The 25809-nt window shown below is 37.5% G+C and overlaps 3 long non-coding RNA genes across 3 annotated transcripts; 1 reads left to right on the forward strand and 2 right to left on the reverse strand.

The window, feature by feature from the left end:
- The first annotated feature begins 201 nt into the window (after positions 1-201).
- LOC139991858 (uncharacterized) lies at positions 202-4931 on the forward strand. Its single transcript, XR_011800955.1, has 4 exons — positions 202-509; positions 573-1197; positions 2073-2234; positions 4790-4931. It is a non-coding gene; the product is annotated as an uncharacterized lncRNA (long non-coding RNA).
- On the reverse strand, positions 1578-4952 carry LOC139991859 (uncharacterized). Its single transcript, XR_011800956.1, has 2 exons — positions 4818-4952; positions 1578-4681 (listed from the first exon to the last, which is right to left on the reverse strand). It is a non-coding gene; the product is annotated as an uncharacterized lncRNA (long non-coding RNA).
- Positions 4953-9754: 4802 nt separating this feature from the next.
- LOC139991857 (uncharacterized) lies at positions 9755-17767 on the reverse strand. Its single transcript, XR_011800954.1, has 3 exons — positions 17112-17767; positions 16693-16752; positions 9755-10234 (listed from the first exon to the last, which is right to left on the reverse strand). It is a non-coding gene; the product is annotated as an uncharacterized lncRNA (long non-coding RNA).
- Between the last annotated feature and the right edge of the window lie 8042 nt (positions 17768-25809).

Genomic DNA, 25809 nt, shown 5'->3' on the forward strand with positions numbered 1-25809 from the left:
ATCGGCGGAATATTTAAATATGACACAAAACGCGAAGATTTGTATAGAATTGACATTTGATAAAAAGATAAGTAACAGTCAGCAAATCAAAGTGAAGAATTTTTGGAAGTATATGACAGAAACGAGGCCGCTTGAACCTTATCGAATAATATCAGGTACAATTGTAAAAATTGTCAGGTACAAATTGTGTTTTATCCTTTTGGCGAATTAGTTAGTAAAATATAAATGATAGCGAAGAATGATAAAAATGTGAAAGATTAAGTATAACTGTTGAACCATTTCAATTTTCCATACATATTTAACTATAATTATCGAAATGTAATCTCTAAAATACAAATGTAATGAAAATTTGCAGATAAAAGGTTGGTGAAAAAAGATGATCAAGAATCTTTCAAATGTAAAAGAACATGGCACAATCAGTTAGAAGTTTTCAAAGAACATGGACTAGACAAAGCAGCACTTGCAGCGAGTGAAGAGTGTAAATTTTGTCACTACCGTGCTAATTACACGTAAGCACAAACGACGAAAGTCTGATTAAAATCAAAGATTGTTATCTTACCTGTTCCAAACAGGAGTTCAGAAATTTGTGACGCAGTGGAAGAGATATACGACGACCTGTTAAATGACATGGAAGCTTTTGACAGAAGATCAGATAATAAAACGAGCACCGCATCAACAGGGAAGAAATCTTCCACAACCCTTCAAGATATATAAATATCACCCTTAACGTTCATATTCCAGATAGAAGAAAATCAAACTGTCGATATATGCTTTCGTTTTTAACCTTAATAATTCGAATTGATCACCATATGTAACATCTGAATAACCAAATCGCAGAGAAATCTTGATTAAAGATATCAATAATACATCACATACGCGGAGAACTTCGTCCGTTTCCGACTGTCCGATAGATTTGGAAATTGGAACAAGATAGAATATATACGAGCAAGATATTACACACTGGTCGAGGTTCTGAGCAGTATCGAATTTCTGTGGTGCAGGAGGTCGACGTTGTTCGGTTCGAGTAAGGTGTTCTGCTACGGGTGCCATGAATGAGCTCGAGGATGCTGAATCCTTGCACAACATCTGGCCCGCCAAGTCTCCCGCGTTACCTTCTTATTGTTAGTTCATCGTGCATCCAAAAACCCGTACCGGATGACCGCGCACCGCCCCACCGATAAACATAACCAAAAAAAAGTATCTAATTTGTATATTACCATCTACTAGCTAGTAACCGCGACTCTTTTCATTTACTATACGACTGTAATTTTCAGATCCCAAAAATATGAGTTTTTATGGATAAGCTTAGAATATAGTGAATAGTACTTTAAAAAATTAAGAACTCTTATATTTAGTAAGAAATATGAGATTAGAAATTTGAAAATAGAGTCTTTGTTTTCAAATGTTACAAAGAACATTAATTCCATGAAAATATGTGCACCATGATAAGTACTTAGGAAGGAAAAATGTGAAGTAAAAATAATAAAGCTTTACGTAACACTTGTAACACTTGAGAAAGTGCGGAAACAACGTCAGTTTTTGGATATAATGGGAAGTCTTTACGAATAACGATGTCATTTTTATGAGCAGACCTATTTTAATTGTTTAAATAAGGTTTCACAGTGTATACCGTTACAGCCGGAAATGAACGGATATTATAACCAAATTTATTAAGGGAATCTCGTTGCGGCATTTTCATTCTCACATTGTTATTCAGACTGTATCGTAATGTTAATCAAAATACAATCATAATTAATTTACATTCATACGATTCGATTTATTCAGGTGTTGTGTTTTAATAGACACGTGTCTAATAAACATACAGCTTATTCAATTGAACAACAATGATCTCTTGATTTTATCTAACTAATAATAAAAGTTAGCCGTTGTAGTCGATTAATTTCGCGATGAAATACCTCGTCTCTCTTCAATAAATGGTTAACATTAATGATCGTTCAACCTCGTACAATTTCTCACCTTTTATCGATCTTCTTTCTCTATTTATTCCTACATATCGTTAATCTCTTATTCTATTTACCGCAAATTGAATTATTATTTTTTTAATTTCTAAGTCAGTTAAAAATAATGGAAATGGAGGTTAATACGGCTCATAAGAACAAAATAAAATAATTTTCCAACAAAGAGGGAAGAATTGAAAAATTGAGGAAGTTGCAGCAACTTAAATAGTTTTGTTGCCAGAGGAATGAAAAGATTGACCAACTGAAATGCAAATCGTAAGTAAAAAGTCAATTACAGTAGTAAATGACTTTTTCAATCTTTAAAGCAATCCTTTAAACGCAAGTGAAGCATATTTTACGGATAGCCTCATAGTCCTTCGTACTAGAATATGAAAGTAAATCAACGAAAACCTGAAGCAGACGGAAAAATAGATTTCTTCGATACTTATTCAAATTCTCCGCTCCCGTATCCGCTTTTAACATGTAACGTTGCTCGATAGTTAAATAAACATCCACAACAATAATACAAAATAACCAGGCAAACGATTCGGAAAAAAAGGAGAAAAACTATAGAAACTACAAATAGGAAGCAAAAAGAGAAAGTAGATGAAACAGAAAAATTTAACAGATCCCTCGTGCATAGCCAATGATAATAGCAAGTTATAAGTTCTCGACGATAGAACTCTTTTTTTCAGAATTTTACAGTTTTGATTGTCAAATAGAATAATTAAATAACTTGTAAGATCCAGTTTTATTATCAAATTCTTTATTACAAGAGAATCTAATAAAATAGATATCGTTTCTTCGATTCTACCCACAAGAACATGAATTAGACATCCCCATTCTACTAATAGTAATATTATACAGTTCAATAGCGCAAGAGGGTTGAACGTTGAACCTGGCAAACAACGAAAAAAGGCGAGGCAGAGACAGCCAGGAAGATGAAGAAAGTGAGCAAACTGTTGGAGGCTATCGACAAGATCCGCGTCGCCTCCATCCGGACATCGGCGTGCGTTATTTTCATGGAGCGCACACGGAGGAGACAATGAGGGTAAAAATAGAGAAGAACCACGGTAGAACTCTGGACAAAAGCGAGTAGCACCATGGGGAACCCTACCTCTTCACGGGGACACAGAGAGGGGATACCCGTTAACGGAGATTCGACGAAGCAGAGATGTTTAATCGGTGTTGGCCCGCATCAGGTTGATCGAGGACCCCCCAGCTATGGCTGTTCGACGACGATGAGGAGGATGGCGAGGACGATGACGACGATGAGGAGAACGAGGACGAGGACGATGACGAGGACGAGGACGAGGACGTGGAACCTTCGATCATCGGGGTGAAGGGAGAGACAGCAAGAGGGGTCGAGGAGAGGGGGACATTGGGGGGGGGCGTAAGCGGAACCAGGGTGGGTAACAGGGGAGAGAGAGGCTGCGCCGTGCCGATGAAGCGAACAATGGAGGCGGGATGCTCATTTGTCTGCGGGCATTGTTGTTCACCCGGCCGGAAACACGAGCTCCGTGCTCTCCTTTCTCTCTCCCTCTCTCAGCACTCCGCTATACTCCTCTTCGTCACTCCTCCTTTCGAACCGTTTCGTTCTACTCGCCCCGTACTACCCCCCCCCCCGCCCCTCTTAACGATAGACAGATTTTCCGATCGTTCGCGGACGTTACGATGCTACCAATGGTACCTGGAATTTTGATGTTGTTCCATGCGAGTATTATACATGGGAAGCTTAGCCGAAACTGACTTTGGTAGAGGATTGAGTGATGTGAGGTTGTTTGATGGCTTGAGAGGGTTGGTTGGTTTTTCAGGGATGGTATTAGGAGGTTTAGATAAGGAGATTGAGTGATTTGATTTGAGGTTTTAATGGTTTAATATAATTGGGTTAGTGTGGAGGTAAGGTGACTACTTTTAGAGATACCTTTTAGTAACATCGATATATGTTCTTTTGTATTGGGAAATGGAGATTAGAGGGTGGTAATTCTGATAATTCGAAAGTGGGATTCTTTTAATTAAGGAAATATAAAACGGTTTGCCGCTTTCTATAAGAAGCTATCCGTGACACTAAAACTACCAAGTCAATCAATGACTGTCCACACGACTGAGTTTTTTGACGGCACATTGAGTTCTTTTTCTTTAAATTACTAAAAACATGCAAGTGTTTTTGCTAATATTAATATTCACTTGTAGTCCAGAAATATGATTAAGTACATATATTATTGGTCGAATTTTAATGATCTGGGTATGTCACATACTGAGATATTAAAGGTCAGTAACTCTAGTATTAGTACATTTCCTATTAAAAAACCCACTAAACTCCACTCAACGTACGTTACAAAAAACGTACATACGCAAAACGTTAAATGAAAGTCTTCTAAAAGCTCCAATCTCTATCAATGCCAACAACCTAACCAACTCAACCAACCCAAACCCAGTGTTGTCAGAAACGAGACATCGTTGTACCGATCAAAGAATCTCTCTCTCTCTGTCTGTCTGTTTCTGTCTCTCTATCATCCTATGCCCAAGATCCATCGACGTCTTCCCGAAAAGCAAGCGTTGCCACTTTGAAGAAATCGAAAAAACCGGCGACGTGATCGACAAGGGATCGACGAGGCAGCTTGTGTTCAAGAGGAGCGCTTGTAGTTTACATCGGTTGTCCACCGACGTGGAGACGGTAGCCATTTTGAAGGTGGATGGGCCCAGTTTCGTGGCTTCTCCTCCTACATACATACACACATACACACATAAATCTATATAAAAGATATATATATATATATATGATATGTGTAAAAGAATATATATATATATATATACTCGTATACATATAGGTATATAAGCAGTAGGTGAGGTACGTACGGTGGAACGGTCCGAAAAGAGGAGAAGAACGGTGAACGCGAAACGAGGCTAACGCAGGGTGGCTTCTGGCTCATTGAGCAGACGTACAAATTCGTCGCGACGTATCCGTGGATTACGTGAGGGCCCGGCACACTCGTTGGTCCCCGAACTTCGGTACCATTTCTCCGGGAGAATGCCACGCACAGAGGGACACGTCCCCGGTCTTATCTTCGACATCGGCCTGAAGCTTCCTTCTTAACGGCTGACCGGACACGAGCTACGCGTGCGTGCGCGATGCGCCTTGTCCAACCGCCTCTTCTTTCTTTCTTTCTTTCTTACTCATTTGTTTATTTTCTTGCTTGCTTCGTGTGCTCGCCTTCGTGCACGTGGATATTATTGTCCTCCACCTACGTTACCTCCGGGTGTTTGGAAGGGTTTTGTGAGCTGATGAGTAAATTTTAGGGATGCGTTAAGTCAAAGGAAGCTCATAGTATCTAGGAAGAAATTTGGAGAAATCGTGTCTTTATAGAATCGTTGTATCATCGAATACGTATAATAAGAGCGTTTTAATAACTTTTTCCGTTTTCCTACTTACTTGTTTATTTGCTGATCAATGTGATATAGATCTTTCTGTTTAATTGATATATTTGATGTCTAACCAGAAGGACATATACATATCGTAAAGCTATGCAATAAATAATTCTCCTAATATCCTATCAAGAATACAATATAATCTAGATTTCGGTTATTGAAGAATTTACAAGGTTTTATTGACAGACGAAGCTCAGCTGTTTCATTAGAAATTTAGCTTTCTCTGCAACTTGATAGAGGAATAACTCCAAGAAGGTTTGCATTTAGTTCTTGGTATTTCCTACTTATCATTAATTATTTCATAGTCATTTTCTCGGTTACGTCTTAGTCTTGCAGTGTAATATGGTACTTTCCTACGTTTCATACGGAATAATTACAGTTATCAGCAATCTTGCGAACAGGTATTTCCTGATATTAAGTCACGTTATTTACGCTACCATCTTTTAACTTTTTAACTTACAGAGAAGGAATATCATCAGTGTTACCTCACGCACCATCGATAATTCTCCCATGGTGTTAGTACGCGACAGAGAAATCGATCGTGGCTACTTCATAAATACTAAAACCGTCAAAATTCCAATTAATCGTCGAAATTGACTCGTTGTTATTACATCATCCATATCATCCTTGATCTTAATCTGAACTATTGATCATGCGCTGTATAGTATGTCAGCAATTAACACCGACAATTTTCCTGGTTCGAAACGTGAAATAAGTACTTGTTCGCTCGTTTGGGAAAATTTCGTCCAACTATGCCAGGGAATGAGACTCGCACGGCGCGCGTACGAGCGAATTAATTAAACGTGTGCACGCATTGCAGCCTGCAACTCGATGCTCGCCGCATCTACGTATAATGTTGCGATATGTAGCCAACCAATAAAGTGCAACATTGTACACCATGCCTATCCCAGGCTATAAAGTGTCGATCGGTGATCGATCGTGCTACATCGGATACCTGTACACCTTGGAACGGTAACCGGAAAGGAAAACTGGAAAATTTCGGTGTGGTTTCGCTCGATAATTATGCCGTTCGTGAGTCAAGTAAATTTAGTCTATATTCTGTTTCGTATTTTAAGATGGTATGCAACCATGTTGGCCTCAAAGTATCGAAATATTTCTTTTTGCATTTTCTTCCTTTTTTTTTTCTTTTTTTTTTTGAGCTTCATACACATAGAATACTGTGATAAAAGAGTATTTTGACATTTTAAGAAACGGCGAAGTTATAACGATGAATATGAATACATTCTTTTATTTTAGCCAGAAGATTAACTTCAAACTTCAAACGCGTTCTCGAAATTTTGCTTTTTGACTTTCCACTCAGTAGATCCACGAAATTCTTCATCCGATTAACTTGAAACTTTTGCACGATATTTTGCGTAACATTATCTAGAATATATCGTATAATTTTGTACCTTATTTTGTACCTTAATTTTTATAAACGTTTAAAGTTGATTTCCTTCAACGGAAAATAAAATTTTAGTCTTAACAAAACCGTCATTTTCTTATTTTTCCTATTTTTCAAAATTATGGAAAAATTATATGCTACGTTAAAGATAGTATATTTCTGTATAAGTTCGCACAAAAATTTTGTACCTTTTACGATCCAATCACATTTGCCGTTTGGTCCAAGTAAATAAGGTTCTGCTGGATACGGAGTCGGATAATACTGTGCCATTCTGCCATTTTGTGATTTTATGTAATTAGAAAAAGATGAACACAGAGTTAAGATGTTGCTTAAAGATTCCTATAAATATCTTGATTCTTTATCAAATACTTGTAGGTGAAAAAAAATGTTAGATTTATCTCATTTTTTAGACATCTCCCCGAGTCTCCATAGCACCTTAACTACTTAATTAATTTTACCAGGATTGTTACAGAATTAATATTAATATTATTAACGAAGGACTATACTAGTTACGAAATATTAACACAGACGACCTTGTCTGTGTTATTAATATTACTAATCACTATGGATGTTTGGAAACGAAATAAATGGGATTTTACAGATAAATTTGATAAATTGCAAAAGTTGAAAATTGTAATTTGCCAATTTACTAATATTATTCGTTGGTAGATGATCGTGCAAAATGTTAAATTGAAACGATTGATAAGAAATTAATGTAATGTTAAATTTGCAAACTTTGCTTATGAACAATTTATAATACGTTATAGAGGAATAAGAAACAAAAGAGGTTTGAATATATGTAATAGAAATAGAATTCGGTAAATACAATCACAATCAATGAAATTTGATTTTTACCTTCGCATATAAATTTTTCCTCGAAAATATTCATTTTGAAATAAAATCGTAAACCTTTGTTATCGTGATCGTAGGCGTCGTTTATCGTTTGCGAACTGATACGACCAAAACGTTCATGAAATATGTTATTTTTGTTGGCAAATGCTATGCGATAGTTATTTTGAAAATACGTTGTATTAATAAAAAAAAAAAAACATTCTTTTTCCGCTTCGTTTTAAATCCCTGGATTATTTTTGGTTTATTTGACTACGCAAAGATTTAATATTTCTTTCACTGTAACGAGTAGTTTCTGAAATATTATGGATTAGAGTGAAAAGAATAGTTAAATTGCATAACAAATCTAATTATCTGATTAATACTGACCTAGTTAAATATTCGTTTGTTAAGAGAAGTTGAAGTACAAAAATACTTAACATTCGAACTTGTTATACGCGTAAAGAAAATACGACAGATATCGCTTCATTAAAACAATTTTAATAACTTCTCCAAACTAACAAAGATAAATTAAATAAATGAAATTACAACAAGGATAATCAATATGAATAATCGATAATAAATAATACATGACAGAGTAATATGTATAATAAAATAATATACCTATAAAAAAATCAATGAAATAACAACGTACTCACAGAAAGCAAATGATCTCGAGATAACGAAGCCATGAATGCAAAGATTACTTTGTGCCAGGACCGGCTCCTGAAAAACTGGGTCGTTGGCGTGTAATTTGACGGACGGATAATGCGATGTTAATAGAATGGAATATTGGCCAGCCGTGTTCATAAATCATGGTTAATTTGGCACAGCCATTCGTTCTAGCAAGCCTCTACTCCACCTCTTCTTCTCTTCTTTATCGTCATCGACTTCCCTCATATTTTTTCCCTTCTTTAACCCCGGATCCTCCGACTACCGATCGTGTGGCTCCTGTCGGCCGAAGGAAGATCGTAAAACGGAGCACTCAGACCTGGTGCCCGCTCCAGATACTTCTATTCTTATCTCTCTCTCGCCATTTGCACGTTTACTTCTTTTTGCCACGCGTTTGGCCATTACGTTTCTTGCACGGAACATTTAGGGGCAGTATTCGCCGGAGAAAAATACGTTTCGCGTACTCATTTTTGGCTTCAAAATTTATTCGTGGGATGCAAGAGATTGGTATATTAGTAGATTTTTTACTTCTGACAGATTCCATTAGTTTCATAGATATTTTCATTGGTGTGCTTTGAATTTCTTCGTTGTTGGGAGTTTGCGTTTATCGTATTTTGATGAAAATTAGTGAAAGATTTGGCGATTAGTGGAAATTGGAACAAGCGAAATTACAAATTCTTTGGACCCTGGTACTCGTAAGTAACGTTATATTTATTTTTTTCTTTTTTATGATAAAACGTGGAAGTCCATTTTGGTATATTCCGAACTTCTTCGATTATTATAATAGTTCAGATTAATTGTGTTTAGATGATAATTTTGATAATCGATGGAAATTTACGATGTCTGGTAGTTGTGATCTATCTTTCATTTTCTTAACAAATCGTCGAATTTTGCAATATGATGCTATCTACTATATTAACTACTGCAGTGTGATACTATCTATTAATGTTATGCTGTCTACTACTTATAGTATGTGACTCATGTACACATATAAACGCGTGTTCACCTCGTTATAATATTCCTTCTATCTAATTAAACGCGCAGACTGTTACGAGTAGTCCTTCGTCGAAGCTATTAGTTCCGCCGCCGGGTCAGAATTGCGTTCTCATCGAACACGACAGGTGGACAAGCTCCATTGGCTTATAATCGATCGTTGGCAAAATAACAGTAACTAGGATCAATTTGAGCGATGAATTTGATCTTTCAAATTTTCATTATTCACCGTATTATATGCCATAATTCTATTCACGTGGAATAGAAATTATTAAATTATTTCAAATTATAATTGAGCGATACTCTCTCCAAATTGATGTTTCTATTATATCCAGTGAACATTCTTTATTATATAGACATTAATTCCAATTTGATCACTAAACGATAAAATAAAACTTAAAAAAGAATATTCGTTCGTTCAAAGCAACAATGCATCGATTTTTCATTATTCAAAATTAAAGACATGTAACAGGGATCGTTTCTTACATATTAGTTTTTATTTGGCCGTTAAACGACGAAAGAATACTTGAGAAAGAATATTATACTAGAATAAGCCTACTTTCGAATGAAACTCTCTACTCTTTGAGTTAATATTTGCATTAACACCTATAAACTGTTCTTCGATCGTAAAAGACTAAGAATTTAAAATATGTGATAGAGAACGTTGTCCATTTGATTATTAAACAATCGAGGAAAAAATGGGTTGAACATTGGATCGACTTCTTTTGAAATGGTCGATACCAGCGAGAAATTCTCGCTAATGCTATCACTCTAAAATTACCCTTTGCTTTGAATCGGCTCAGGCCGATGGTGCTTCGTTTAATTCCATTTTCGTTCTGTCGTAGACAATGATGTCACGACGTCGGCCACCGGCTCCATGCCGGATGTTGTTCTTCAATTAATGTGTGCCTTATCGCAACGCCCGTAAGATTCCCACCTCCGTCTCTCCCTGGAAAAAATCTTATTCAGCAATCACGATCACGAAACGCAACACTGCCCTCCCCCCTCAACCGTTCTCCCTTTTGCATCATAATTATATCTGGTCTTCCTAGGAAGATCAAACCTTTTTAACTCTGTCCGCATTATTTCAAGAGATAAAGAGGATCTGTTTTAGAAAGGTGTTTAACATAGAAACGAAACAAAAAATCATGTATATATTAGCAATAAGAATTTCGTTGGTATTTTGCTCAAACTCGAGATATTCTTTATGTTAGAAAAATACAATTGGATTAAAAAATGATTTAGAAAAGCGCAGCAGGATTAAACCGTAGAACATAAATGACAGACTGAAGATGATAGAGGTACGAGTGAAGATTTTTTCATTGATTTTTCGTTTTATTGAAACAGTTTCTCCGCTTTAGCAACAGTCGAACGTTTCCGTAAACGCGGAGGTTAGTGTTTACACAAATGAATCCGCCGTTGTTCCGGCTGGATAACAGGAAGAAAACGTTCGATCCGCTGATTCGCGCAATTTGCCATGTAAATTCGATCGTAGCATGATTACACGGCTTACGAGCGAAACCGGCCGATCGTTCGACGACCAGTCAGCTAGATGATGTTCCGCTGATCGATCCTGATCGATTATATTCGATCGGTATGTAGATATAGATCCTTCGAGATCGTGGCAGATGGCCTATGGCGTATCGAGGCCATTATGGGGCTGCTCGAGAATCCGTAATGAAATTAAAAATTAAAAGGAAGACCCGTTCCTCGCCGAGGACTTTTCCAAGAACGCTTCCAAGAACTTTTATCGATTAACATTTTCTTGCTTGTTTGGTATTATAATGGAGGAGAACGAAATTTTTAGTTACTTTTAGCGTTATTAGTGTGATAGACAGTTGCAATAAGTTGTGTAGAAAATAAGATGAAATGTAGAAGATTACTATTATTTCAGAGAATAACAAACAAAAGAAACACATTGTTTTGATCGTTTTTGACCCAATCGTGTATTTTTACTGTTAAAAATTTTCTTAATATTATGAAAATATGTAAGATTTCTTGTTTCAGTGTTAGATTAATATTTTCCTAAAATATATTAAAAGCAGTTTTATATTAATATGAATTAATAATAAATATAATTTTATATTGATATTGAATCTAGGACCGCAACACGAGTAATGAAGGTAAATATATATATAATACGAAAAAAGACACTATGCATATACAATGTTTCTTTGTATTGGAAACACACAATCTATCAAAGCATCTATTATTACGGCAAACCTCGTTTCTATTGATCGTTTCCATGGCGAGATTCGAAAGATATTTACCTACTGGATGCTGTTTTTTGTCGTATAAAATACGTTCGGATATGTCGAAACAGGAAGAACCGGTGAACAATAAAAAGTTTTCGCTATGCGATTCGTTTTAATGGAAAACATCCGCGTGGCCGGATAAAAGTGATGTTTACAAAAAATACGTAATACACGTGGTGCAAGCCGGCGAAATGGAGGTTAAGCGTCAAAATTAAAGCGGAAGCACTGATTCTTAGTAACCAGAGTAGCAAGAGAACAAGTTTCAATTAGGTTTACATCATCTTTGAGCTTAGGTTTGAATTATAATTGCTTTAGGTTTAGATTAGGTTTGGTTTAATCAAAACTAACCATCGATTCTTTGCAATTGCGGGAGGAAAAAGGAGACAAGTTTAGGTTATGTTTAAGCTAGATTTCACCCAGAATAGCCTTTTAAAACTCCGTGTACTTGATGAGGAAGGAAATAAAAAAGGGATAGGTTAGGTTAGTAAAAATTAAAGTAGAACCATTGATTCTTAGCGAATGGAGGAAAAGAGAAGACAGGTTTCGTCTAACCGGCAACGAACGTCGTTGCGCGATCTAGTGACGCAGCCAGACGGAACGAATTATTCTAATTCGTTCTGTATTCGGACTGGCGCGTCTCTAGGAAACGGCCATTAGGCTTTTAGACGTGCCTAACCGGACCTAGACAATGGCTCAATTAGCGAAGGAGACCGACAACGAGCGCAATCATTCAAATACGTTTTCGCCCTCCTTCTTCTTTCCCTACTTCCACAACTTCCGATCAAAGCTTCCGCTTGTGATTACTTCAAAAGACGATTGTTTGTCGATATTAAATTATTAAATTGATTACATTGCTATTGGCTATATAACCAATTCATACTTGACAGATGTTGCTACTTCACTGACACAACGATGATGCCGATAATGTGAAAATTAGATTGTTAAATCAATTGAATTGTTATTGACCATTTTCTACTTCACCGACACAATTACAGCAATATACTAATAATGATAAAATTGATTTCCTATTGTTAACATGAAAAAATAAGAAAGACTACCGTATATGGTCAATCGTAAAAGCCTTCGCGAATCTTATAAAAGCGTCATTTTTATTTAAACAAAATTTTCGTTATCTTTTCTCGCTAAATTTAAATAAATCTCTGAACATATCGGTTACGTGGTAAGATAACCACTATACCATACAGTGAATGAAAATGGCCTTCGTATACGAAGTTATATGAAGGAATAAGGTGTACGAAGACCTTCGTGAATGGCTATAAATAAATTTTCATACGTTTGTAATGTTTTCTTTTTCGTAATGAAACACCTGATAAAATATAATCTCAATATGAAGCCGTGTTGCTGCTACGGTATTAGAAAAATAAATAGTTTTCGCGCTACGGTTGGTAACTTATAAAATGGTGCCAACGTATATATAATTGTAGCTTTGATTAATGATTTTACGTCTTACAAACGAGCAGAACATCATACTTATTAATATAAAGTCGATGCGATGCGTAACGAACCTATGCCTGAAACCGTGAAACGGCGCATCCGCAATATTCTGAATTAATTCTTCGTTTTAATTGTTGCTGTTTAATAATGCAGCGAGTTCTCTCTTTCTAACGTAGATCACGATATTATATAATTAATTACGGTTGTTACGAAGTGTGTACACCGACAACTTCTTATTAGATTCGACTTGTTCAACGCTCAAAGTCGAAAGACTCTGATGTTTCTGCTAACTAATTGTCATTAATTCTCACTTCCTTCGACAATCTAACGACAGATTGGGGTGCTTTGATGGTTTATCTTATGGTGTTAATATTTCATTTCGATAACTACTTTCACACGTTATCCTGTAATTGTAAATATTAATTCTACATTTAATAGATAAATATTAATTAATAGGAGTAGATTTAGATTACGCGTATAAAGTAAAATTCGTTTTACTGGAACAAGATTTTATTTAATACTCGAGTAACTAAACACCTACTGATTGAATCTACTTATGTGAACGTGAACTCTTATATAATATAATAAAATTATTCTCCTATGTTCAATGTTTAACGTAACAATCAGATTCAGATGGGTGATCCTCCATTGTATCAACATCTACTTTTATAGCCAACAATTATTAATCCATTGGCATGAAGTATCTCTCATTCTCTAAAAAGTCAATCCTATAGCAAAAAGTATTTCTATCAAGACACTAATAAATCAATCTCCAAAATTTGATTTTAATTTCAAGTACCACAAACCTATTTATACCTGGTACAAAAAACAATACCAAAAACATTCTACAAATTCATTTCATACAATACAAATATCAAAACGAATTTAACCCTGCTGCGGTGCTGAAATTTTCATATTGCTATATTATCTTTATAATTTTAGCGAAAAAAGGGAATTTCTAATCTTTCAAGAGCACATTAAAAAGATCCTGCATTTCGGTGAGAAATTTTTCATATCTTGTTCAAGCCTGAGACATTTTCTAATGTTAAAAAGCTACAATTGTATCTTTCTGCGATCGTTAATGAACAAAGAGTATTCTACGTGTATTTTAGCCTTTTAAATACTGTAATAAACTGAGGAATTGTAATCCAAGTCTTGTTTCAAGGCCGCCAGGCTGAAATAAAACTATCTATCTATCTATTTATGTAATGAGCCCCGTATTTTATTCCCTTAGACTTTTTCTTACAACCGAAAGAACGCAATAGAAATAGAATTTCAAGAAAAGAAAAGGAATGATTTTACAAGGAACAAACTGTCCTATTACGAGAGCACGCGTGGCCCCAAGCCAGAAGCTTGAATTTCCTGGATGGTGACTTTTTCCCTGCCGCGAACAAGGACGTAACAGAGATCTCACGTTTCGTGAATGGAGGGAACATCGAGGAGAAAAAGGCAAAAAGGGACACATACACGATAGTTTACGATGAACGAAACGAACGGAGCTCTCGGTCGATTCGTCACCGTCGACGACGACGGAGGAAGTGAACGGGTGGAGGGTTGGGGACAAGTTAAAGTATTAAGTAGCCGTCGCTGCGTCCGCTGTCAGTCTCCGCTCTAATTAATCGTAATTGACGGCCGCGCGAAGCCTCGCACATTGCTCGCAGCGTGTGCATCGTGCACTCCTTCTCTTTTTCTCTCCATCTCCTTGTCTCTCCTTGTTGGGCACCGTGTCGTGCTGCATAATCGTTCCGAACCTCCTCTTCCGTTCCTCACTCAAATCTGCCCCGCGAGCCAGACCACGGTCCTACACGTCTGTCTGATTTTTCCAGCATTTTTCGACGTTACACATCCAGCGTATCTTTGCTTAAGAGTTTTAGTATGGTCTTCGCTTCCAAAATTTTAATTGAGAAATGAATGTTGTGGCAATGCGAATACGATTTCAAGCCTGAACCAAATCCTTTTTCTTGTTCTTGTACAAAGAGTATAAATTTGTTCAGTGTAGCAGACTGTTTTTGTTTCCAACTTTTAAGATATTCGTTACGAATAACAAAAATTACGTGAAAAGTAATCCGAATCAAACTCAATACAGCAGTTTTAATTGTTTGGCTGTGAAAGTCAAAGTTGAAAGCTGGATAATATTTAGTTTAAACCTAATTAAAATCTGATCCCTAGATATAGTTTCCAATGGAACTGAAGCTAGTGACTGTGTTACCCTACGAATGAAATTAACATGGTTTAACAGTTTTTGACTTACTGAATCCATTTAAAGACTTTAATTTATTTAAGTTTGAGAATTTGGAAGGATTTGATTCCTTAATATTTCTAAATCTATGTATACTGCAAAATCAGAAGAGGATTTCTTCTGTAATATGTACAGAAATAGCTATATCCCTTGCCGAATTTAATTCTCTAATTGCTTGATTAAATATTAACAGCTCCAAGAAAGTTATAACGCTCGAATAATTAGACCGATTACCTAGTGGTGGAATCAATTAATCTAGTTTCAGAAGTGGGACAAGGAACTAGCAACGAAGCCAGTGCAGATACCAAAAACAATATTTCAATTACAAAACGCTTGCAAGTCAACGTCAATCTAATTTCGATGGAGAAATAGTTAATTGCTGCAAATGCAAGCGACTATTAGTGGACGTCTGATGTTCGAGATTCCAACGGACGGGTGGATAGAGATAGAACAGAATTACGTAACTTTGTACCCAATTTGCATGATTAGTTCACCCATTTTTCTTCCTCGACTGACTGGTTCACACACGGTCCACGCGCTAGATACTGGATTCTCACGGTACGTACGCCAATTGGAGTCAACTCATCTAAATACTCGTACTGCCCACCATTTGACGAAGCTCGAGGAGGCCCATTATGTAACCAACGTGGTCAATTTTGCCCCGCATTCGCCAATTGTTCGTTCCTCGTTTCTCGGGCCTAACCGATTTGGAATTGTTTTCGTCAATCAACTAATATTATAATTCTTATGTTAAAGAGTTACGCATTATGGTATCCTAGCTGATGAAGATTGTTCACCCTGAATCGATTTGTAACTGTTTCCATTAATCAACATTATAATCCTTATAATAAAAAATTATAGATATCTGGAACTATTGTAAGCCTCACAGTAAAGAAACATAATATTTGTTTGGTAATGATAGTTTACCCGGAACACTGTTAATTTAACATGCTTCCTAGTAGAAAATAAAATACAATTCTTCAATGAAGAACATATATGGTAGAATGATTTTAAATGATTTCGTATTCCTCGTTATATATCTATAAATAGAATTATATTGTGAAACCTTGAAAATTTTCAATATTTTCTATGATAAAACTGCATAGAATAGAGTGACCTACATATGGTACTTACATGTCGAGTAAGAGTAGAAGGAGTATAGCGCAACTTCTTTGAAAAATCCTCAACCTGTAAGCACCGCAATGAAACCGCGAAATCGTATTGTGCAATTGTTGGTTGCGAGCACGAAACGTGATTTTTTGGAGACGATCAGAGACCGATAAACTACTAACTTCACTCGACATAACCCCCAAGATACAGAGTCAATTTACATCATATGTACACATCCAAACACCCCTTCGATCTTACCTGAATCACAATAAACCTATTCGAAATTAATTACATCAATTCTTAGTAAGATTCAATAAACACAACTTCTAAAATACAAAGTCAACTTACACTATATGTATGCATCTAAACTCTCCGTCATTCTTACTCCAAACACTCCATCGATCTTACCTAAAATCACAATAAACCCATCCAAAATTAATACGCTAAATTTTTAATAAAACTCAGTAAACGTAAACTCTAGAACACAAAGTCGACTTACACTATACGTACGCATTCAAATTCTCCGTCATTCTTACTCCAAACATTACATCGATCATACCCAAAATCACAACAAATCCATTTAGAATTAAACAGATTAATTCTTAATAAGATTCAATAAACATAACCTCTAAAGCAGAAAGTCGATTTACACTATACGTACGTATCCAAACTCTTCGTCATTCTTACTCCAAATCACAATAAATCCGTCCAGAACCACACTATTAAAGAATAAAATCACCGTATCGATGAATCAAAGAAAAACTTACTACAGAAAAATGTTTTCTTAGTGATGCGCGTACTCGATTATCACGTGTATTAACACACACCTGTGAAACGCGCTAACTGGCCCTCGCAAAGGTTAGTCAATTGCGCGCGCGCATTTGCTACGAAAGTTTGCTACGAGCTTCAACATAATGATATGGTTTTCGGTTTCTGTATTGAAACACGATTCTCAGTGGGGTAGGTCAGCGTTATGGTGTGCGTACGTTGTGTGTTGGTGTGTGTAGACAACACAGGAGGACGCACACGCGTCGACGCCGCGCGTCGAAAGCGGCGAACGCGCGCGTAATTTGTCGTAGGAAAACAACGTCCTTCAGCTGTCGCGTCGGTGATTCTGAATGGATCCCGCTGGTGACTGGAGGAGATTCCAGCTGTTCGTGCGTACACCAGACTCACAGCGTGAACACCTTTTTCAAGATGTTGACTTTCTTTCATTCTTCCTTTGGAATTTGCTCTTTTAGCGGTGTATGGCAATTAAGATGGACGGAAAGTACTTCTTTGATAATTAAATGACTCGTAACAAAAACGACGATTGTTCGTGTTTGTCTTTTCCCAGGAAAAGACATAATGTGTCTAATTTCTGTTTTAATATATTTCAATTTTTTAAACAGGATATTCGTCGTATTACACAATTACTGTAGCTACTATAACTGGAGTTATAGAATCACGAGTACAGTTATTTTTGTACGATCAATTGACTTTCATTCAACGATAAGCGTAAACATAGAAAATATGGTATTTCAGTGGTGAATAGTAAGTAAAATGAATGGAGTATTCTTCTTCATTAATTTTAAGTGTTGGATTATTGCAGGTCTTGTAGTGTGATTTCTTGTTTTAAAATGTTAACGTCATTAACGTTGTTTTAAACGTTAATGTGGTCTTTTGATAGGAATCAGTATTTATTGATGTTCTTATTCGCTACGACAGTTCGTCACGGATGAAGATATTAGGACGGTTAAAAATTCAGTTTTCCTAATTTCGATATTGAATCTCTCTGGCCGTAATCATATTACAAAGTTGTCCTTTCCACAGTACCGCTTGCAACGGTGAAGCTGTGGCTGTCCGCTGCACCGCTTAATTCCTGTCTAGAATTACAAGCAGCCAACGATCAACTCCATAGTCGCTCACCTGACACTGTAACAGGCATACTCTCCTACCTCTACGTACACTAACATTTCATTATGTATATCTTAAAAATACAACTTCAAAAATTACGAAATTTCCATTGATTTTCAAGTAACACGATTAATATTAAAAGAAAAACACTATTTCCACAGTACCCTCAATGTACACTTATTATGCTACGTTTAACGTCTTACGAGAAGCGAGAAGAAAGTGGCAAGTCGTATCCTGTAATCCAACATAATCCTTCTGTAAAAAAAGAGTGGAGGAAACGAGGAAAAGAAACAAGTTATCATAACGACGTTACGTTTACGTTGCCGCCGCCTAATCCTATGAATTCCACCCCAGGGAAAACAGGACGCGTGTCAACCCCTATAAAGTTCTCTCAGCGTGTTTCATTGGACGAACGACTGACCAATCGTCTGCACGAAATTCCATGGTGTCATTGTACCGAAAAGGGGACGAGATCTCCGACATATGTTTGGTGGGCTAAAGATTCAAGGGGAATTTCTATGGGACGATGAACGAAATTAGGGGTAGATCCAGTACGTTGTAGGTATACAACGGTATGGGGAATTAGGAGAATCGTATTTTATGCGTCTGACGCTCTCAACCATTTATATAGAATTCTTCTATTTCTTTTTAAATTTCCATTTTAATATTACGTATATTTTTATCGTCCCTCTTAACCAATTTTTAATTTCATCTGTGAAGAAAAATTCTTTGAAATGTTATTTTAATAATCCAAGTTACACATGTTAAAGCTGTAGAACTATTAAAGTGATATTAAGAAATCATGATTAATACACGGAATTTACAATTGATTAAACAAGAAACCAAGTTAAGAGCAATTTCTTCGTATCTCTTATCTTATAAATCTTCCTTTATCCGTCGTTGCAATACCGACAAAGAAAGCAAATCTCATAAAAGTCCAAACCCAAACATATCATTATACAGTAATAATTCATTATCTTTCTTCAGTACCTTGAGAAGTGTACAGTACCATTTTATAGAATTACAGTATCGTCTCATAATATCTCTTACCTTAGAAATTTGTCTTTATTCACTACTACAATTCCAACACCAGGCAAACCTTCCAAAATCTGCCTAATCACCCTGTCAAACGTATACACGTTCATCGATAACATGGTCACAGTTTTCCACGGACCGGATCTCCGGTCGTTGGAACAGTTTACGGGTCCGCTGACATATCGCACCATCGGGTAGGCATTAGATCGGTCCCATGGCGGTCGATGGGCGCGCATTACCGCCGTATCTCTGTCGCGTGTCAGTCCAAGGAGAAATTCGATTCATAAACGTCAAACACGTGCTACGAGCTATTCCCACTAGGCGGCCATCATGTCGTCTATTGTGGTGTCGGTGACAATTTCTGACGACGTGGATAATAGTGAAAACCGTATAGAACGGAAGGCAGAGAGAAGAGGGAATTTCTATGACTATGAAAGATGGCGGGATATGGAAGCAGACGGCGTACATAGTTCGATAAACGCCTGCAGCCAAACGGTTCTATCTTCGATACGATCGGTAGTTACTTAGCACTTCTCTGACGCTCGTTCGATCGTTATCGCCGCTTGCGAACCGGCCCTGCCCCCCTCGTTGGCCCGTTAAATTTATTGCGGGCCCCTGCGGAAAAGAGGCTGACGGCCCATCTGCATCCCCCTTCCCTCTTCACCCCTTCCTCTTCCACGCCATTCCGCTGCAACTCTTCCCTTTCATCCCTAGCTGTAACGCGTTATGTATGTATAATACGAGACAATACGTCTGGGTAAATACGCAAAATGTACATGATATTAGTCCTGCAACCATAGAGGATAAATAATTGTTTGTACGAAACTTGTGTGATTAGAGAAATTTAGTAGAACGTTCGAATTTTTTTTTTTTTTTTAATTGAAGTTCTTTGCTGGTTTGATTTAAATTTATAGGCACGATATTAGTTCTGCAAGTATATCTGAATATCTGCTTGAGCTTTTGCTTGAGTGTTAATTGTATTTCTAAGGATTTTAATAGGAATGTATCTTCATTTTTTTTTTTTTTTTTTTTTTTGATGAAGTTATATATTCTTACTATTGGTAATTTGTTACGCATTTCAAAATTTGTTGTACATATGCATGTATGTATATAAAACGTACTTGGGTAATTTAGATCAGATATCTGTTCTTGACAGATTTCAAGTTTGCTTTTACACCGATGCGATTTACAGGTATCGTTGGTTCGTTTTCGGTGAATTCGGGGGATCGAGGACAACCGTTCTGGGAAGTTTAAAGTTTTTCGACTTTTTCGTTTTACAAGACCACCGAGAGATTATTGCTGGACCGTCTGGACCATTTACATTTTTACATATTAACCGCGATGATCGTGACCAAGGATAAGATAGCTGTTAGGTGCAGAGGAATGGAGATTTCGCGAGAGGCAATGCTAATTGAATGGAAATTAAATATCATAAAAATTCTGTGCAAACTTCTCAAGGCCCTCTGTCGCTCTTACGATTGGTTTTCGTCCAAACGAAGTACTCCACTAAGAAACTGTATAATTACAAAACTACTAATTGTTAATAGTAGGCTAAGTCACTAAAAGCAAAAATTTATATTGCTTCAAATATTCGATACTATCTTCAGAAAAATACTATCTTCAAAAAATAAAAAAGATAAATTCAGAAAAAAATTAATAACCTTTGGAAGACACAACGTTTGTGTTGAAATAATATTCAGTGATGTTTATTAAACAGAAACTGCAGAACCTGATGTATATAAGCGAGTGATATAATTAACAACGTATACAAGAATTGTTGATTGTTGGTCAGTTACTTTCAGACTAGACTTAGGTAGTAACCCATGATCCCTTAAATACTTCGAACCCCACTCTCTATACAGTAATGAGTATGAGTGTAAGTGTCCTGTTCAAATGCCTGTGTGGGTGTCTATGTAAGGGTTTTGTGCCTATGCGTGAAATATCGTTGTATTCCAACAAATGGCATTCGGCTCAAATCGTAAAATTTCTCAAATTTTTACAAAATTCAAAGATATAACGTCAGATGGAACGATTTCTCGTCACTTTCCGGAAATGAAATTTCTCCTGCCTTATTCTTCATTTTTCCAATAATTTGTGTAGAACGATTGACGAGCCGATCGAAAGAAAAGCAGAGAGACCTGTCGAGGTGCAATTATTCGCGAGATTCGGTTACGAGAAGCGACGTCACGCGCTAAGTCAGAACGGGAGAGCAACACGAGGGGGGCCCAGGAACGTCGACACTATGGAAGAGAGGGAGGATGTAAGGTGACACCTCTGGGACAGGTCTGGCTTCCCGTCAAGAGCCCGTCCGAGATAATCATATTCATAATTCGCGAGTTCGCGGAACGTGCACCCGCGTCGTGCAAGAAAAGGACACATTATAGCGAAAGGTGACAGGCTATTTTTATTTTAACCCTAGAAAAATTCTCCCAGCTGTTCTCCTCTCCTCTAATCATTAACCGTTGAAAAAGCCGATAATGTAGAAAGATCGTCGCTAACCGTTCATTTTCTCCATGCAGAAAATTACACGTATAGGAACGTATGTACGTTATTTACGCTTTCTCTTTTTCTGCTCGAGGATCTTCCAGTTTGAAGATTTTAGAGTACGATGAGGATGAAAGGACAGATGTCCTGTAAGTTATGAAAAGATTGTAAATGGGTATCTTTGCTTGGAATCAAAAGCTGACGATATTTTTGTCAACAGGATTCGATCACCTGTGGAATACAGTTTGAATTTATGAAGGGTTTCTTCTCGGTCCGAATAACTTCGTTCGCACACCAAAATAAATAATTAATACCTTTTTGGTTATCGTTAACTATCATCGATGACGGAAATCTTTCTCTGTCTTTGGTTACAAGTAAATAATTGGCAACGATTCTACTAGTAATCTTATTGGTAAAAATATAGTTACCGATGATCAGTATCGATGCAGAGAATTGTGTTTTATTACCAGTTATCATTACAGGCGACGGAATTTATTTTCGTTGCCAATGACCATTCTCGACGATGAATATCCCTTTTTAATAAGCGATAAGCATCATCAACGCGACGAAATATTTTCTCTTTGAAAATTTACCATTGGTAAAATTCCAAAATCAGCAAATCGGAGCTTCGACTTCAATATTCCTTGAAACGTCCTATCCAAAAAAAAAAAAAAAACAACGTGACCATTAAATGTCAAAGTTTTACGTATGTAAAAGCTGGACGATAAGACAATGCTACTTTGCTCGAAAGAACAAGAGGACCAAAGAAAATGAACGAAAACGAGACGAAGAACAGAAGGGAACACCAGGAAGGGAAGTAGTATAGAATGTTGAAAAGAGAAGGAGAGAAGGAGAGAAAGAGATAAAAGAAGAGATGGGAGCATCGGGAGCAAGACGTCGACGGAGTGGCGGATTAGAGGCGGCTTCTCGGTGTATAGCGAGCGGTCCTATTGTCGGGCCGCATAATACGGTTATGATTTAGTTTTGGGTCGTGAGGATCGCGTTGAACGAATGAACGAACAGACCAAGTGGGGCCTGCCGTACATTCTGTCTCACTCTGTACGGTGGATGTTGGCGCTGGAGAGGGGCCCAGAGCTGTTGGTGTCGGGTTACGAACGGGGCCAGGGCTCCGCCTGGACATCCACACGTCCTCGTATCCGCGGACCCACACGCAGTCGGGCCCTTTAAGCGTGCCCATAACTGCGTGTACCGAGGGCCACGATCACGCGTGTCCCTTCTTTAACATCCCTCCTCACTAGCCCTATCTTTACTCTTGTTCCATTTTTATATTTTTTTCTTTTGTGGAAATTGGGCCATTTGGGTTTGTAGCTTTTGAGAATTTGCTTGTGCCAGATTTCAGACGTTATTTTCTATACTTTCTTTATTTAACCTCCTGTCTATTTATATCTTTGTTTCATTTGGATGTTAACAGACGAATTAAAATTAACTTAAATTTCCTTTCTACGTTCCTAAATGATTTTCCCACTCTATCATCTCTATTTTCCACAGCTGCCAATTATTCAACTTATAATATCTATCTATATATTCACTATGATTCATCGTCAAGAGATGATACGATGCATAATTTTTCTCTACCAAACGTGTACCCAGTGTATCTTAACGACCCAGAAATGTTCCTTTCTTTACCAGAGCTTATTCGACAACACGTCTGATTAATTCAGAAAAATTCTCTTTCTATATCGTTCCGTATTTTCACCTCCACTGTCTACCTTCCTTAAACCCTCTACAACCCAACCCAACGTCAATACTTCTCCAACCCTTGTTCCCGCTCCACGAGGTCGAAAAAACAAAAGGACCAGTTGATAGTCGGAATTAAGCGATCTGACAAATTGCCGGGCAAAGGGTAAAGACGACGATCGGCTCGAAACGCGAATCTAGATAACCAACACACCTCTACCATCCACCACCAAAAACAACACCAAGAGACCAACATCTTCAAACCTGCCCACCTACGATTTTCCAGAAAGATTCCCGGTTGGATCTTCTGGATATTCTATGAAGTCGCAGGTTTTTACAAAAGTGGAGGTGGAGGTGGTCGCGATTTATCTGGAACCTCGAGGACCGCTCTGGGACTTGGCTCGCGGTTAAAACGTCGGGGACGGAATTTAAATTTCACAAATTAGTCCGTCCATTACACCCTCGTTGTAATCGGGTCGGCTGATCTCGAAACGCTCGCCCCACCACGCTCCATGAGGTCGGTTCTTCCACCTCTTCTTTTCGTTCGTTCTTCCACCGAGGGACGAGGGAAGGCTACGTCCACACGAGGTGGACGCGGTTCCTGGAAAGCGTGGGTGCCTCTTCCAGGCAGACAGGATCAAGGATCTGGGCCCCCACAAATCATAACGCGGGTGCACCGCAGATCCCGCACGAAGATCCTCCAGTTCTTCTTCTTCTTCTTCTTCTTTCTTCTCGCTCCACTCTTCTTTTTCCGCGCTCTTCGCGCTCCCGTAACCGTGTTTTCTTTCGCGACCGATTGCGAACTCGTGGGTTTGTGTCGACTGTATGAGAAGCTATCTTTCGAGAGATTAGATTCTGAAAATAGATTTGGAATCTTTTGTAGGTGCTGTTAGAGACTGATAGAGTATTTGGTTAATTAGAGGAAATTTGGGAGATTTGGCGTTGTTTGGATATTTCGATGCTTGTCATATGTGTAAATTAACGAGATCGGAGTGTTTTCAGCTGGCCTTGGTTGTTCTCGATTGGTCTCTGTCAATTTAAAGAAATTCCTAAAGTTCTGCGAGTAGGATTTATCTTTATACTTATCTGCAGATATCTAGAAAGTTTCGAGAAGCGATTAGAGAAGAATAAAGGTTAAAGAAAATCGTTGTATAGAAAAATTTCGATTAAAATGCTATCCTCCAGAGACTAATTTTTTATTTAGGAAATACAAGGTTTCTCTGATATTTTTATCGCTAGAAAGCTAAACGACCTAACAAAACTTTGTATACTGATTCAAAATCCACTGATACCTACATAAATCCCAGATGATGATTTTTACAAGAAGGCTGTGTAAAACTGTTCTGTCGAACAGCTAACCATTTATCATAAAAAAGGGAACAAAACTCACCTATTTGAACAACATTTCCAATTCACCTTAACCCTGCGCAAATTTCACTAATTGAAAAATCCTCAAACAAATCTATCTTCCTCGTAGAACAGAACAAAAATTTGTCAAAAGTCAACAAAATGTCCAATCCACAAAATTTATCATATAACATACATAAGACATATCATACAAAATTTACAAACTAATTTTTCCAATCTTCCGAAATATGCAACAGATTTATCCAAGAAAAAAATTCTCTCATCTCGATAGAATCCATAAAATCATCTACATATAGCTAAGATAATTCCAGATCTTCTTCAGGGTTGTGTATACTAACGAGTACTGGATGTAGAAAGAAGAAGAGGTATCGCAGAGGGCTGGAAGGAATATATAGGTGGAGTAAGGGTGTTCGTGGCCGTTTCTAATGGGCAAGGATTTCCTTACACACAAAAGCCAGTGAAGAGAGTGACTGATCGTCGCGAGCACCGCGAATAAATTACGTGGCAGCCTATGCGGCTGCATAAATTAATTTCAGCCGGTCTGCCCATAAATATTCCCCCCTTCGAAATCGTTCTCTCCCACCTCGAAAGCGGTGCGCCGCTCGTCTAAGCAGCGCCGTGCCAGGAGACGACGTTACCCCCTTTGTATCTCGTAATTTACGCCGATGTCCAGGTAAACGCCGATCTAAGCACGTTCGCCGCCCCCCTCGACCGGATAACGTCCATGGAATATCGATGGGCACTGATCGACGCGCATTGCCACTTACGGCGATCTTAATATGATTTATTTATTAAGATTCTAAATCTCCATGGTTTTTGCGTTAAGTTCTGCTTTATGCGATTTTTATGATATTTTACGATGCTGGCGTGTCGATGAATCGATTACGAGTACAAATCTTGTTGCATTTATCAGTAGGTTGAAGCTGGAAAAACGCACATGATACGCAAAAGTACTCGTACTATGTATAAAGCATTGAAAATAGG

This window comes from Bombus fervidus, chromosome 11, assembly GCF_041682495.2.
Source record: "Bombus fervidus isolate BK054 chromosome 11, iyBomFerv1, whole genome shotgun sequence".
Taxonomy (NCBI): domain Eukaryota; kingdom Metazoa; phylum Arthropoda; class Insecta; order Hymenoptera; family Apidae; genus Bombus; species Bombus fervidus.